General features: G+C 38.8%; 1 protein-coding gene across 4 annotated transcripts in view; it reads left to right on the forward strand.

Annotated features, from left to right (window-relative positions):
* kcnq1.2 (potassium voltage-gated channel, KQT-like subfamily, member 1.2) overlaps positions 1-13,836 on the forward strand; it is a 170,929-nt gene that overhangs the window by 4,558 nt on the left and 152,535 nt on the right. The window lies entirely within an intron of this gene.

The following is a 13,836-nucleotide window of genomic DNA, read 5'->3' on the forward strand; positions in this document are numbered from 1 at the left end:
AGTATTAGGTTCTGGTTCCCAGTAACAGAAGGAGAGGTGTCTGTGGCCTGCTGGCTGTCTGCAGTTGTTTTCAGATAGCCAAGCAAAAGCAGGTCAGTGTGATCTGGTCAACCACACCTCTGGCCTTGATGAGCTTGGTCATTACTGCGCTTCCTTACTGTCAACAAATCAGCAGCCTCATGCATGAAACATGGAGCTGCCTTCTTGATGCTACTAATCTGACCTGCTAGAGGAGAACACTCACCCACAGTTAAAACATAACTTAGGTGAATCATTTTGAACTGCCACTTAAGAACATCTTCTCTCCTTTGTTGGTGTTTATATATTTGGACTGTGATAAAGCGGGAGTGTTTTAGCATGGCCTAACCGGAAAAGACTGTGCTGCTGCATTTGGATGGGGTAATAACTTTTGCTGTTAGATCCATAAATTTTACTGTATATTGTATTGTATCAAAGGTAGAAACCATGTAATTTACATCTTGTTTCATTTAACTTTATTCAAATATTCTGGAAAATAAATTGAAGATATAGCTTCAATACATTAAATAAGTAGCTGAAATAATATAAAATAAATGGTAAAAACATAGAAAGCTCATACGTTTTATTCTACCAATTTATTCATGGCAAGTGCTCAATATCTAAGTAATATGTCAGAAATCAAAGGTAAACAGCACCTTTTTAAACTCTACCCTATGCTAGTTCAGGCTTTCAATCAAATGTGTTTAGCACCTTGGATATCAAAGTGGGAAATTTTTATCACAGTATGTTTAGGATGTCTAGGATGAATTTAAGGATGATGGAAAGATACATTTAAATGAATGGGGGAAAAAAATCTCAGTGTTGCAAAAAGTGCAGTACAGTATAAACAGAACTCTCACAAATGAATTTCATGGTCACGAATAGCCCTTAACATGTGACTAAAGGATCTTTTATGATCTCTGAAGTATCCCGCAATTTAGTCCCAGACGTCATAGTAAGCCCTGAGCCCATGGATTTACATCAGATTAGATGAAAATATGAATGATAATAATAGAAGTTCAGTTGAAAGGAATCCTCTGAACTCTGTTTACATTCAGCTGAATCACACACTGAGTCAAAAGAGATTTCCTTGTTTATTTTTTAGAAAGAAGTTCATTTTGACTCCATTTGTGGGTAATGACAGTACGAATGCTACGAAGTTCTGTGTTTTAAGGAATTATTTAGCTGTACTGAAACCCTCATGTTTACAGTATATATGGTTTGGACACAGGAAAAACATGCTAATACAGCATCTTGACCTGTTACCAACTCACTTTGAAAGGTTGTGAGGAGGATTATTATTGCTGCTGCTGCTATAGTAACACACGCTAAACTGCATCATTAATTAGCTGAGAGGCAGACGCTATATACCTCATTGTATCTATGTAGACCTGTGCCCGGGACGGTGTAGTAAATAATCATATTCGTGTCCTGATTACCAAGGGGTCTCCAATTCATTTGATCAGATGATTTTCTTTAAGGTCGCTCCATGATGGGTTTTAAGGAAAATCTTTTTATGTACAAACTGTATGAATGAAACAACAAACCATATACTGTATAAAGACCACCCTGGCATGTAAAAAACACCACAGGAGCCACTACACGTGAGTAGTAAGTTTTCATGTGGGTTAATCCACAGTAGTTTTCTGTTTATTATCCTATGCGTAATTATGGTCAACCCTTAAAGTCTAGGTTCATAAGGGACTGATTGTTACCACAAGTAAAGGTAAATGTTTAAAACTTAAGTTTTGAGATGTGCTTTGTAAAATAATGCTTGCCAGTAAGGCTTGCAATTATGTGCACAATTTCAACTGTGGTGTCTTTTTACATCCTGTCAACATTTGCATTTTTGATGCAGAAACACATCAATCGCGATCACATTCAGTGTGTGTAAAAAATGTTTTTTCTCAACATTACAGTCAAGGATGACCTTTAAACCCGCAAAGTTTAAAATCATCTAGGAATTTCAGACACTCAATTTGTGAGTGGCCAGTGGCCAGTCAAATCATCAATGTATGTTTTCCAAAAAATATTGTAATGATGAGAACCATATAGTGCATGGTTGTCATTGTTTTTTCTGCCTACATGTTCACAACATATAACACAGTATCTCCCTTTTGGGTCAGGACTCAGCAGTTTGGCAGCTCTGGCCAAGAATACACACGATCATTTTGTTTGGCCTGCTGTGCAACTTCTGGCAACAATCGCAATGTGTTCAACCTCTGAAATGTCCTGTTCCTCTTAAATAATCCATCATTCAAACACACGGATCACCCTCTACAGTGCTGTAGCTCACTTGCCTTCAAATGATTTAATCGTTTAAACATCTAAGCCTAATGTTTAGTCATTAGAGATAACAGGTATGGCTACCACTTTTCAGAATTATTCTCTCATTAAAATATTACCTTTGTCAGTCACAGATGAATGGAAACACTGCGGAGATTCTCCATTCTACTGTATTGCTGGTAATTCATCCCAGCAGTAATTGGGGCTCTAATATTCTCCCTTCACAGAGGAGAGAGAACCCGAGCCTGTCCTTCATTTAATATTAAACCCTTCTGACTGATCCCCGCTGACACTCCTTTAAGTAACTCTTACTTGTCAATGGCTGTTGCTGGTGGCCATCTATTCTCCTGGCCTCTTTAGAGACTGGCAGGGGAGAAGGGACGCATAAAGGGCCGAATGCAGCAGTCATGACAGCCCTAATAGGCCTGCTCTACATTAGGATGACACACACACACACACACACACACAGACGGTTGGTTGCTTTATTCAGCACTGCCCTTATTGTGCTGAAGCCAGGATCGGCAACAGTTCCACAACTGCCAGCAACTTCAGCACACACAAACCCGTTCGCCTGCAGACAGAGGCATGCATCTACCATCACAGATCACACATTCACAGATGTGTATGTGTGATCTGTGATGCTAGATCACACATACACAGATGTGAAAATATGGTCGGAATGCAAAATACAATGAAGGGAAATGCTCAAACATATTGGCTCATAAAGGCTTATCCGAAAATGCAACCATCAACACTCCATCTGGCTTTTTCAGAACATCTGTCCAGTCAACAGGTACCATAAAAGGGGAACACGAACCATCTACAGAATCGACATTTGACAGAGATGAATCGATGCAAAAAGTACACATAATGTAAGTGCATTAGATATATGTGTGTTGAAGATACATCCTTTAAGCAGGCCTTTTCAGTAATAGTTAACAGATTTGACTAATTTAAAAGCTGGTGTGGATCCAGATAATTTTAGATAGAAGTTGCTAAAAGATGATATTTTGTACTAATATTAAATAATCAAAGAAAAAAAAAGATCCACTGAGGTTTTTATTCTTTGCAAGGTTTAAAACCCATTACAAAATTAATTTTAAACCCAAACAGATAAAGCTCTTAATGTGTTTTTGTAACTACTTTGACATGGTTAAAACTCAAATTGTTGGGCAGCAAGGAAATATGTAGCTTTCAAATTTTTTTTTCATTTTATTGTGACTTTATAAACTTTGTTTTTAGATAAAGTGCTGTGAAATGAACATAATAATAAACAAAAGTGCTCAAGGAGCATTCTGTATCCTCTCGATGGTAAAAAACACTGAATGGTTCATTTAAACAAAATTTAACAAAATGCATACAATATATTAAATGTAGACAGACAGAAACACAAACATACAAGCACTTGCCATGCTAATGAGGACCGAGTTAGTCAGAGTGGGTAGAAATCCCTTGGACAAGGGACAGCATACGTGGACATGTGTCCGAAAAGAGTCTTATGCAATGGCATTCGGACTCACCAGCACACAGACAACCTGGGGAAATGATCCCCTTCACGTTTGGGCCACTCCCTCTGAGTCTTTTACATAACCAAAGGGAATAAACATTTATGTCCTCATGATTCCTAAATGTCTTTCTCAGGCTGCAAGCAGATTACAACCATACCTCTTTGTCTTCTTGTACACCAGGCCTAAGAGTTAAGTTTCTTACAGCACGTCGCGATAAAGAACAAAACATCTAAGTGCAGTTGAGACAAAAATGTTTAAGTTAAAACAGGAGGGAAACAAGTTTTTTTTTTTTTTAAACATTTTTTAAAATGATCTCTGTTTATAATCAAAGATATTACCTGATAAAGGTCATTTTCACTGCAACGTCATTATACCACGACCAGTTTGCCGTGGAGCAAACTGGTTGTTGCACCTGTTAATCCTCGTGAAAATGCAGTGGGCCAGATGTTGTCTGCCAACTTGGTTTTGTTGTGTATTTTTATATCTCGGCAGATTAATGAAATGGCTATAGTGAATCCTCAGCTTCCAGGCTTTCCCCTCCATCCATGCTGAAAGGGCAGGAAGGAAACCTCTTGTTGGACATCTGCTTACAAGAGATTACAGACTGAATAAAGTGTACTATATGGGTTACTTCAGTTTCTCACTAGTAAGTTACAGTATGTGCGGTGGGAAACGATTTTTTTAATGCAGTTTTCTTCTGCAAATTGACGTTGACTCCAAAAACATTTACAATCAAAAGGAACATTTTTGCTTTTTCTAGTGTCTTGCCAACAATGGTGTGCCTGTCAGCTGCATAGACACACAAGTTCATCAACATGCCAGTAGTGTTAATTTCAATAATGAAAACAATGACTAAATGTGTTCGTCAAAAACCTTTTTTTTCCATGACTAAGACAAAATGATGACGAGACGGCACCAATGTCATTAATTCCTAACTGTGACTAGATCAACCTGCAATATCGTTGATGAAAAAAGACCACACTAAAATTTAGTTCTATTTTTTTCATACAAGGACACAATCTTAATGTCCTCCTTTGAATGACTGTGCTGCACACTTCTCTTCTTGTGGGCTCGAATCATCTTTCTGGTGATTCTGCTCACCAGCGGTGCACCAGTGCACCCATGAACTGAACTGAAACTGCCAACACTGCTGGACTGGACCTAGCTATGATCGGATAACATATAGTGAAGGGAAAAGATTATGATGGCAACAAAACAGGTTGACATTTGGACCCACTTCAAATATAACGCCACAGAGAGAAAAAGTGAGTGTGTAGTATTGTCAGGGGAGAAGCCCTGTGACTACAAAATCTCTGGGGAAAAATCTGAATAAACACTTTAAGGAAAACCACACAGAAACTGAGGTAACCTAATGTGCTTGCAGATGGCGATTAAGTCTCACTTAACGTCAGTAGTCCAGTCAGCTGCGTTGGCCAACCTTAAGACAAGTTCTTTTTGTTTTAGTGTATTAAACGTGCTGACCATGTTGAAGCACACACTACTTAATTGCCATACACATTTCAGGTATTGTCAATTTTGAATGGGTCTGTGATGGCTAAATGTGTTCTGAGACCTTTGCTGGTTATTAAAATGAACAGCATATAATGTAGAAGATTGTTTTGGGGTTGAATAAAGTCTATGGAACAGCAGTTTTCTATCTAGTACTTAGCTTGCTTTGTGTGCGAAGAGGTTCCAAATATTTTCTTTTCAAATTTATTTAAATGGTCGTGTACAGTCTGTAGCCTAAAACTAGACTAAAATGAGAGTAAAACGTCCAGAGTTTTAGTCTATTACAAATTTACTAAAAATACAAAAGGGTGAGGTTGACTAAATATGACTAAATCTAAAATCTCTGACTAAGACTAAATCTAAAAATGGCTGACAAAAGTAACACTGCGTGCCAACAATCTTAATATTTGTCACTTAGTATGATACTAAATGTGGTGTTTTATTTTAAGTTTTGTACACAAAAATAACATGGAAATAAAAGGCTTGTTTTAACCAGTCAAGATTAATTATTAGGACTCTACAAATAATAATTTAGAAATAGTGAGCTTAAGCTTTCCCTATATGTTAGAAAATTATTAAAAGTAAAATTGGGCTGCAACTATGTTATTTTCATTATCAATTAATATGCCGATTATTTTCTTGATTAATCATTTACTCAATAAAATGTCAGAAGTGTCAATCTCAGTTTCTCAGATTTAGAGATGACATCTTCAGATGTCTTTTTTTGTCCAACTAACAGTCTAAACCTCAGAGATAATTAGGTAAAGATGATAAAACAGAGAAAAGCAGGAAATCTTCATATTTGAGAGGATGAATACAGCAGATTATTTTGCTGTCGGTCGACTAATTGTTGACGCCTTAATCTGATATGTTTTTATTTTACTCCTCTCTAACATGACTTATTGACGCACCAGCATGTCAGTTTTAAACAACTTGACCCGCCCGACCCTGAGCTGAACCTTGAGCCAGGTGATTGTGCAACCCTACTGTCACTACATTGTCTTGGCCTTTGAATTCACACAAACGGACACACACATACACACACAAACTATTTATATTTTCATTCATCTTGCCCTCCAACCTGTAAGGAGATTTACATCTATTTTCCAAGTATTTGGTGGACAACATGGTAGCTAAGCCAGGATGGAATATCCATGTTTGTGGCTGTTGGCTGATGTGGTGTAATCCACCCTAAGCTCTTCCATGGATGGGAAGGGGGAGTGGGGTCAGTAAAGAGCTAGCAGTTGTCCAGGGCAATTTGCAAGCTTTGGCTTGAAGTTTGCGCTTGTCAAAGCCACAAACTCTTTTTTTCATGTCACGTCCAAGAAGCAACCTCAGAATGGAGAGGTGTTTAGCCCCAAAACTAAGAGAAATCTCAGTGTTAAATATATAAACACAGTGGAAGTTAAGTCACCAAACTCAGATGGAACAGATTTATTGTGGGAGCACAAATACGCAGACACTATGTACAAAGTTTATACTTGACCTTAGTCTCAGTGTATACAGGTGGATGCTGGGCCAGACATTTGGCTCAGATGTTATATGAGCAGTCATAGCAGTGGTATCAGCTGCAGACTGGGCAGTATTCAAGCAGCCGCATAGGCTTAGCGTTACCAACTTAAGCAGACCACTTTATTGTGAAACAGCATTTTTTAATATAAAAGTTCTTAATGCTTTAAACAACTTTTATACAAAGTTGTCAGCTAAGTGACAGGTTTAAACGGAAAGGTTAGAAGATCATCTGATTTATGCAAGTGGCTAAGACTCATTGGATATGAATGCCATTGAAAATAATAGAGCTTGATCTTGGTTCAAATGATAAGGTGATCAGTTTTTACTATCCATCGCAGTAGTACCAACTCTAGCTTATATTGTGGGCATGAAAATGCAGGGATGTGTTTCAGTTTTCCTTTTGTAAATAAGTGATAAAATAAACTATGAGATACCTGATTAATTGTAGAGAACAGACATGAGCTGGGAAACTGGGCGTGGATTTGGATCACTATTTGAGGACAGAATTTTAAGCAGGTGTAACTGGTTTAGAGAAAAAACATGGCTGACACTATAGTTAGCGCCTGTAAATGGCTCTAGCAGAGGAGAAAGTCAGTGATTTGGGTAACGGTAGGTAGATGTAAGATCTTAACACTGGAGTTACAATGTTTTAAAATGCTGTAGAAATAGCTTGTTTGTTGGTTTACAAGAGTAAGCTGGTACTTACACTGAAAACTGAAAACACTGTCGGATTGTGATAATAAGCTTTCCTAGTGCAAAATATAATCTTTTTATGAGCTGATTGTGGAATTGTGTAACCTTTAGGTTTAGTTTTGTGGTAAAATTTGCCTTGGAGATATATACTAGCATAGTGCTAAATAACACTGTTTCTTGAGTGGTGCTAAGTAGCATGCTAATGGCCTTGTGCGGCCTGGTGGTTTTGAATGTACTCTTGGTGATGTTGGATATGTCTTCATTGTTCGATGAAGGTGGTACTTTGCTTTAATGAGAAGAAAAGAGAGGCCTTTCAGGTTTCAAATAGTCGTTTGCCACACAGTACAAGTCAGTTCTTGTTTTGGAGGACAGTGATTAAATGTATGTGTGCAGATAAAGGGCGTTGAGAGGTGGGTAGCTGGAATGGGCTAACTCAACAAAACATCGGTTATTGATAAAGTGCCCACCTGATAATTCTATTGACTCGCCTTCATTCATACACTCAACTACACAAGAGTGGCTTAAGGCAAATGTAGGGATATGATACTACTTACTGTATTCACCGTTGAAGTTTGAAGTGGATCTAGACAAACTGTGATGGCTAGACACCTGAACTAGCCATGGCTCTCTTGTAAAAATGTGGCACCAGCCAAACGTAGCTCAGCTTAAGCAGATACAATGTGGATATGTGGCCTGTTGAATGAGCCGACTGTCTACTCTTTGCATGGATAAAGTTATCAAATAGTCAGAAGCAGTGCAAAGGTTTAGAAGTAAGTCAAAGGTAGGTTTGGGTAGGGATAGAGAATGGTGTTACCTGACAGTTCAGTAGATTTATAACGCACAACCTGATATGCACTGCTTAGTTGAGGGAGATGGAGAGAAGTCAAGGTTAAGACATCATTAACATTTGGATTGGGCCTCTATGTGGAGGGATTGCTCACCCAGCCTTTAGTACATTACAACATCTTTAATGATAAATTATATTTAACCACAACCAGCCAATGTTGGGCCACAAGCTACAAGTGTAATAACATATTTGTTGCTACTGTGGGTTGGCTAACTTCATTGGTCACATGACTGTTGTCAGGTTTGCCCTAAAAAACAATTGCTCTCCTTTGGGGCCCTCTCAGATGCCCTAGAGCAAGGCGTCAGGCTGAAATGATTAGTCGATGAATTGATTAGTTGATCAGCAGAAAATGAACCATTTATAATTTTGATAACCAATCAATACAGGTCTATTATTAATTCTAAACATTTGTGCTTCTCAAACGTGAAAATGCCCTTGCTGTTCTTTATTTCATTTACTTTCCTTTGAATACTGTGTGTCTGTGTGTGTATGCAATACAGTCTATGGTGTGTCGACACAATGTAGAAAGTGTGTGTTTGCATAATCTATATTTCAATGTCCATGCATTAATCTGCAACTGTGAACATGTTCCGTAATTGTCACTCACACTTTGAGATCAAATTGTCCCTGCTGTCTGTCTTTAGGCAATGTTTCCGAGGCTTATATTGCCTTAGTTTCAGAGTTGATTGAGTAGAGGGTTTGGTGTTGCTCTGCGTTTTACTTATTTTAGGGAAGCTGGCGGATCAGCAGTCAGTAATACTCACTAAAGCCCCAGCTGTTTTGTTTTAATCAGATCCCAGGGGTTTTGGCCTGGCTAAATAAGGTTGGCTAATGGTTGTGAGTGACCCAGTCCTGTCTGTAAGTGTTGATTTTTTTTTAAATTTTTTTTTTTTGTGGCATGAATCTTTAGAAAGGTTTTGAAAAGCTTGTTTTAATTCCCAGCATGAACAAAAATTGAGTTTTCAGCCAATAGCAGAGTTGTACAACAGAATACACATGAGAAATGTCACTGAAACTGAATCAAAGCAGCCCTGTTTTTAATTTTCTTTAAACTCAAAGAAGCTCACCTGTTGTTGCTGACTGGCACTCTTGAGACTGTGGATATCATCAATTCTTCACTCACAACACTGTTTGTTACACTTCCAGCATTTAACAGAGCACAGTGGGGCATTTTGACAGCTGGTGTAAATGATTAGAAATTGATCAATTTGACTCGATCTAGTCAATATGATTCATTTAAAAAAAAAAAAAAAGTACATAAAATACAGAATTGCCTGCAACCTTGTGCTGGATGGCGTGTCTAAGAAATTGACATTTATCCCACTGCTGGTACAGTATTTGGAATCCCAGGGATATTGTAGTGCACTGTTATAGTTCCAAAACAAAACAAATGCCATAGTCCCATGTACTGAGGGAAAACACACAGATCACACAACCTTGTCAATGACCTACCCATGACTATGACATCATATTTATGCTTATCCTAATAAGATGATCTCATTTCAACATAAGGGAAATGGGTTTTAAGTCGACTTTACCTCCACTAGTTTTAACCTGCTCTCTCTGTCTGGTCTCTTTCCTTCCAAAAGGCTGGTAATGCCACTGCCTACTTAGGGCCTAGCAACAAATTGCCAGTTGGAATAACAAATTTTTATTCCCACTGGCCGGTCACTTCACACGTCAGATTGGTGAATGTACAATGGATAATATTACCCCAGCAGTTTTTAAACCTGAGCAACAGGTTATTTTTAGAAGCCAGCAGAGCTCAGCAGTTCTATCAGAGATTCTTGCGTCAAGGAATTTGACATTTTTTTACAAATGGCTATATAGTTCGATTTGGCTATTGAGCAAGATCCCAAAACTCAGAGATGGATTTAAACAGACATAAATATTAGATCTTTGGAATGTAAATGGTACCACAGAGGTTTGAACAAATTAGATAGAGAAGCTTACGTTGGTGAGAGAGCTGCAGAAGCAAGCGCTGTCAGGTAACAAAGGACTGCACTGTACACTTATAAATATAAATATTTTTGGAGGCTATAAATATATTTTCTGTAGCTGTTGGCTGATCAACTGATATCTCAATGAGCCACTGATGCTGAAGTCTGAAACAGCTTATAGTTGATCAGCTGATGCAAGTGTGACTCACAGTTTTCTGGTGAATTTTCCTTTCCTTTAGTTTACTAGAGATGGCAAAAAACTTACTGTAAGTTTTTGCTATCGCTATCTAGCCAGCGTTTGCATTGTCAGCTATTTACTTACCAGTCTAGAAAAAATGTTATGAGTACAGCATTAAAACTTCATTCCTTTACTTGCCGAGAGCTGTGTCCAGTGGTGGAAAGCAATGCCAATGTTGACGCTTGTTTTGCTTCTCTTTCTCTCACTTTCTTCCGCTGAAGTTAGCATGCTAACCAGATATGGTCCACTCGTCCCATCTCGTAATACTACTTTGTGATAGTGAGTCAATGTTGCGTCCAGTCTGTCATCAGTTCAAGATGAGAGGATGAAGTACTGCTGCCCAGAGGGCGTATTCTAACCTCTTGCCTTGTAAAAACAACGATGGCTGAAGCTCTTCATAAGTAAACAGCTGTTAATGCTAACGTTGGCTATGTAGTGATAGCAAAAACTTACATATACAGTAGTACCTTCAAGTATACTTTTGTTTATCACTATTAATCTGACACGAAAAGTAAGTCAGTCAAGTAAGACAACACAGGACAACATAGTAAAGTCTCACGCTTCATTTTCCGCTGTGGTCTTTGTCTTAAGCAGCAATACCAGTTAAAAAGTGTTATTCATTCATGTTGTAGTGTAGAATATTTTAGGTAAATGGGAGCTGATGTACGCAGAAGGAGTTGAGCTTCACGTGCTGGAATTATCCTTAATTTCTTGACTTCTTATTCAGCCTTTATTTTTGAAATCTAAACCTTAAATTGAGCTGGTGCTTTAATACAACAGACTCATACCTCATTTGCTTGACCTATCCTCTTCATGTTTGACTTTGCATGGTTTCCTGGTTGTTGAATCATTTGCTTTTAGTGAAAATGTAACCTCTACAGAGGATTGGATTGGCTCTAAGCCTAGTTTTTAGTTGTCATACACATCTCAAATCCTTAAGTCCCATATGTCGGGGACAGGGCACGTCTAACCATGAAATCTCATTGGCTATCCCAGGTGGCACTCGAACATCCCAAGATGTGGGTTGCTGATTTCAAAGTTGAAGGCTGAAACATCTAGCCAACAGAAGACAAGTTCAGCAATGTGGAGCAAAGAGAGGACCAAACCAAAATAGCATCCTCACTACCGCCCTGGGTTGTCTCTGTGCCTCAACCTGGGTACCCCAGTCAAAATGGCATGTACATGACAATGTACTAAATCAGAGTGGAGGATGTCCCTTCAGCTCACCCTCTTGTCAATGCCTGGCTTCCTTTATAGGTCCAGGAATACACTCACATTGTAGTCCAATGCTTCTGTATTTTGCTTGCATTTGTTTTTTAAACAGAATCCAAGAGATTGAGGAAGAGATGCGTGTGTGTCTGTGTGTGTGTGTATGTGTCTGTGTGTGTGTTAGGGTAAGGGTTGGGGTTAGGCATTTATTTGTTATGGTTAAGGTTAGGGTAAGGGGCTAGGGAATGCATTATGTCATGAGTGTCCTCACAACTAATGTAAGATGTGTGTGTGTGCGTGTGCGCGTGCAAATCGGGAGTCCACGGTACTTGTGGGATTCAACAGCTTTTTGGGGACCAAAATGGTGGACCCCACAAGTTTAAATGGTTGTTTGAGGGTTAAGACTTGATTTTAGGGTTAGAATTAGGTTTAGGTTTAGGTTTAGGTTAGGGTTAGGTTAAGGGTTGGCGTTAGGTATTCAGTTGTGATGGCTAAGGTTAGGGTAAGGGGAAAGGAATGCATTAAGTCAATGACGGGTCCCCACAAATATGGTAAAACAAAGTTGTGTGTGTGTGCGTTTGCGTGTATCTGTGTGTGAGAGAGAGAGAAGTAATCCCCATAGAGTAAAATCACTGTCCCATCTGGCCCATATGTCATAGTCTGTGTGTAAGGGGAATCCTCCTTTAGGAGTCTTACCCTCCATCACCCCACTCTGTCTTGCGCTCATTCTACCAGCTGACAGACCAGAAACGAGCAAGATCTTTTAAGCAGCAAACGTTCTGCACTTTTCCTTAAATAAAGTGGATCATGTGGGTGTCCAATATACAGGTGGGTCTCAAATGGGTGTCTGATTTAGTAAAATGCTTCTCTTTTGGGCATACTCAATTAAGAAAATTATAGATCACGCCTCCAGTGTGGTAGCCTTTGTGAAATCAGCATTTGAAAGTCTTTCCTTTCTGCAGGGATATATAGACTTCTGCATTATTTTGTATGCTACAGAAATAATAATAAACAACAGACACTTACATAACCCTTCCAGCACATGGCATGTAATCCATGTAGTACACAGCATCATAATGCACCTTCTGCTGAGTGTTTTTAAAGTGAGCTTGATTGTGATGATGGTGAATGCAAACACTCATAGTATGTCATGTAAAAGCACTTAAAAGATGTTTTCCAAGGATTATTTCTGGAATGGTGAAAACACACACAGCTGATTCTGCTCTTAGTCCTGTAGGGTTAGGAAAGACCAAGCAAAGCCCCTCATGAGCCTCTTTGAAAATGAATAAGTAAATGAACAATGCAGTGGTTTAAGAAATACAGTTTTTAACCAAGTTGGTAATTGTCTTAAGGGAAAGTTATAGTTATCCATTAAAAAACTTAATTAAAAGTTTTAAAGTAGCTTGATTTGAGTGTGTAGAAGGAGAAAATGAAAGTAATGCTTAATTTAAAAAGATTTTGATCAGAAATGAATTTTAAGGAGTCCAATGAACAAATAAAGTGCTTTGAGGCACCGTGAATAAAATAAATGAATAAAAGACGTAACAAACAAATAGTCTTTAGGGTTTTACGACTCATTGCTTTTGTGGTGTATTTTTTAAAAACTGAGGGAGGGTAATTGTCTTGCATACTTGGGTATTTTTGTATCTAGGTATATAGGTGTGTACAATGTGTTTGCTTATATACTGTATATGTGATTTAAAGATGCATCCTAGGATGTGCTGGGACACATCCTTAGATGTTCCTGAGGTATTCAGGTGTTTTGGGTCTTTCACCATCATACATCCTCACTCAGGTGACCCAGCCAGGGTTGATCAGACCCTGGCTTGTGTCCCAGCAGCATTGGCCCACGGATCGCTCCTCCTGATCCAAAGCCATCTGAAGGCTTTCTTTGTAGCCTACATGGTGGACTCGATGACTTTCCTTCTTTTGGAGCCCCAGTGATACCAAGTAGAGTGTAGACCTTGCATAGTGAGTAGCCAGCAAACCCACTACACCCCAGTTCAATGGGCTCACAGTGCGCCTTCCAGCCATTCCTCCGGCACTGCTCCACTAGCTAGGTACTTAAGCCGCTTC

This window comes from Xiphias gladius, chromosome 8, assembly GCF_016859285.1.
Source record: "Xiphias gladius isolate SHS-SW01 ecotype Sanya breed wild chromosome 8, ASM1685928v1, whole genome shotgun sequence".
NCBI lineage: Eukaryota > Metazoa > Chordata > Actinopteri > Istiophoriformes > Xiphiidae > Xiphias > Xiphias gladius.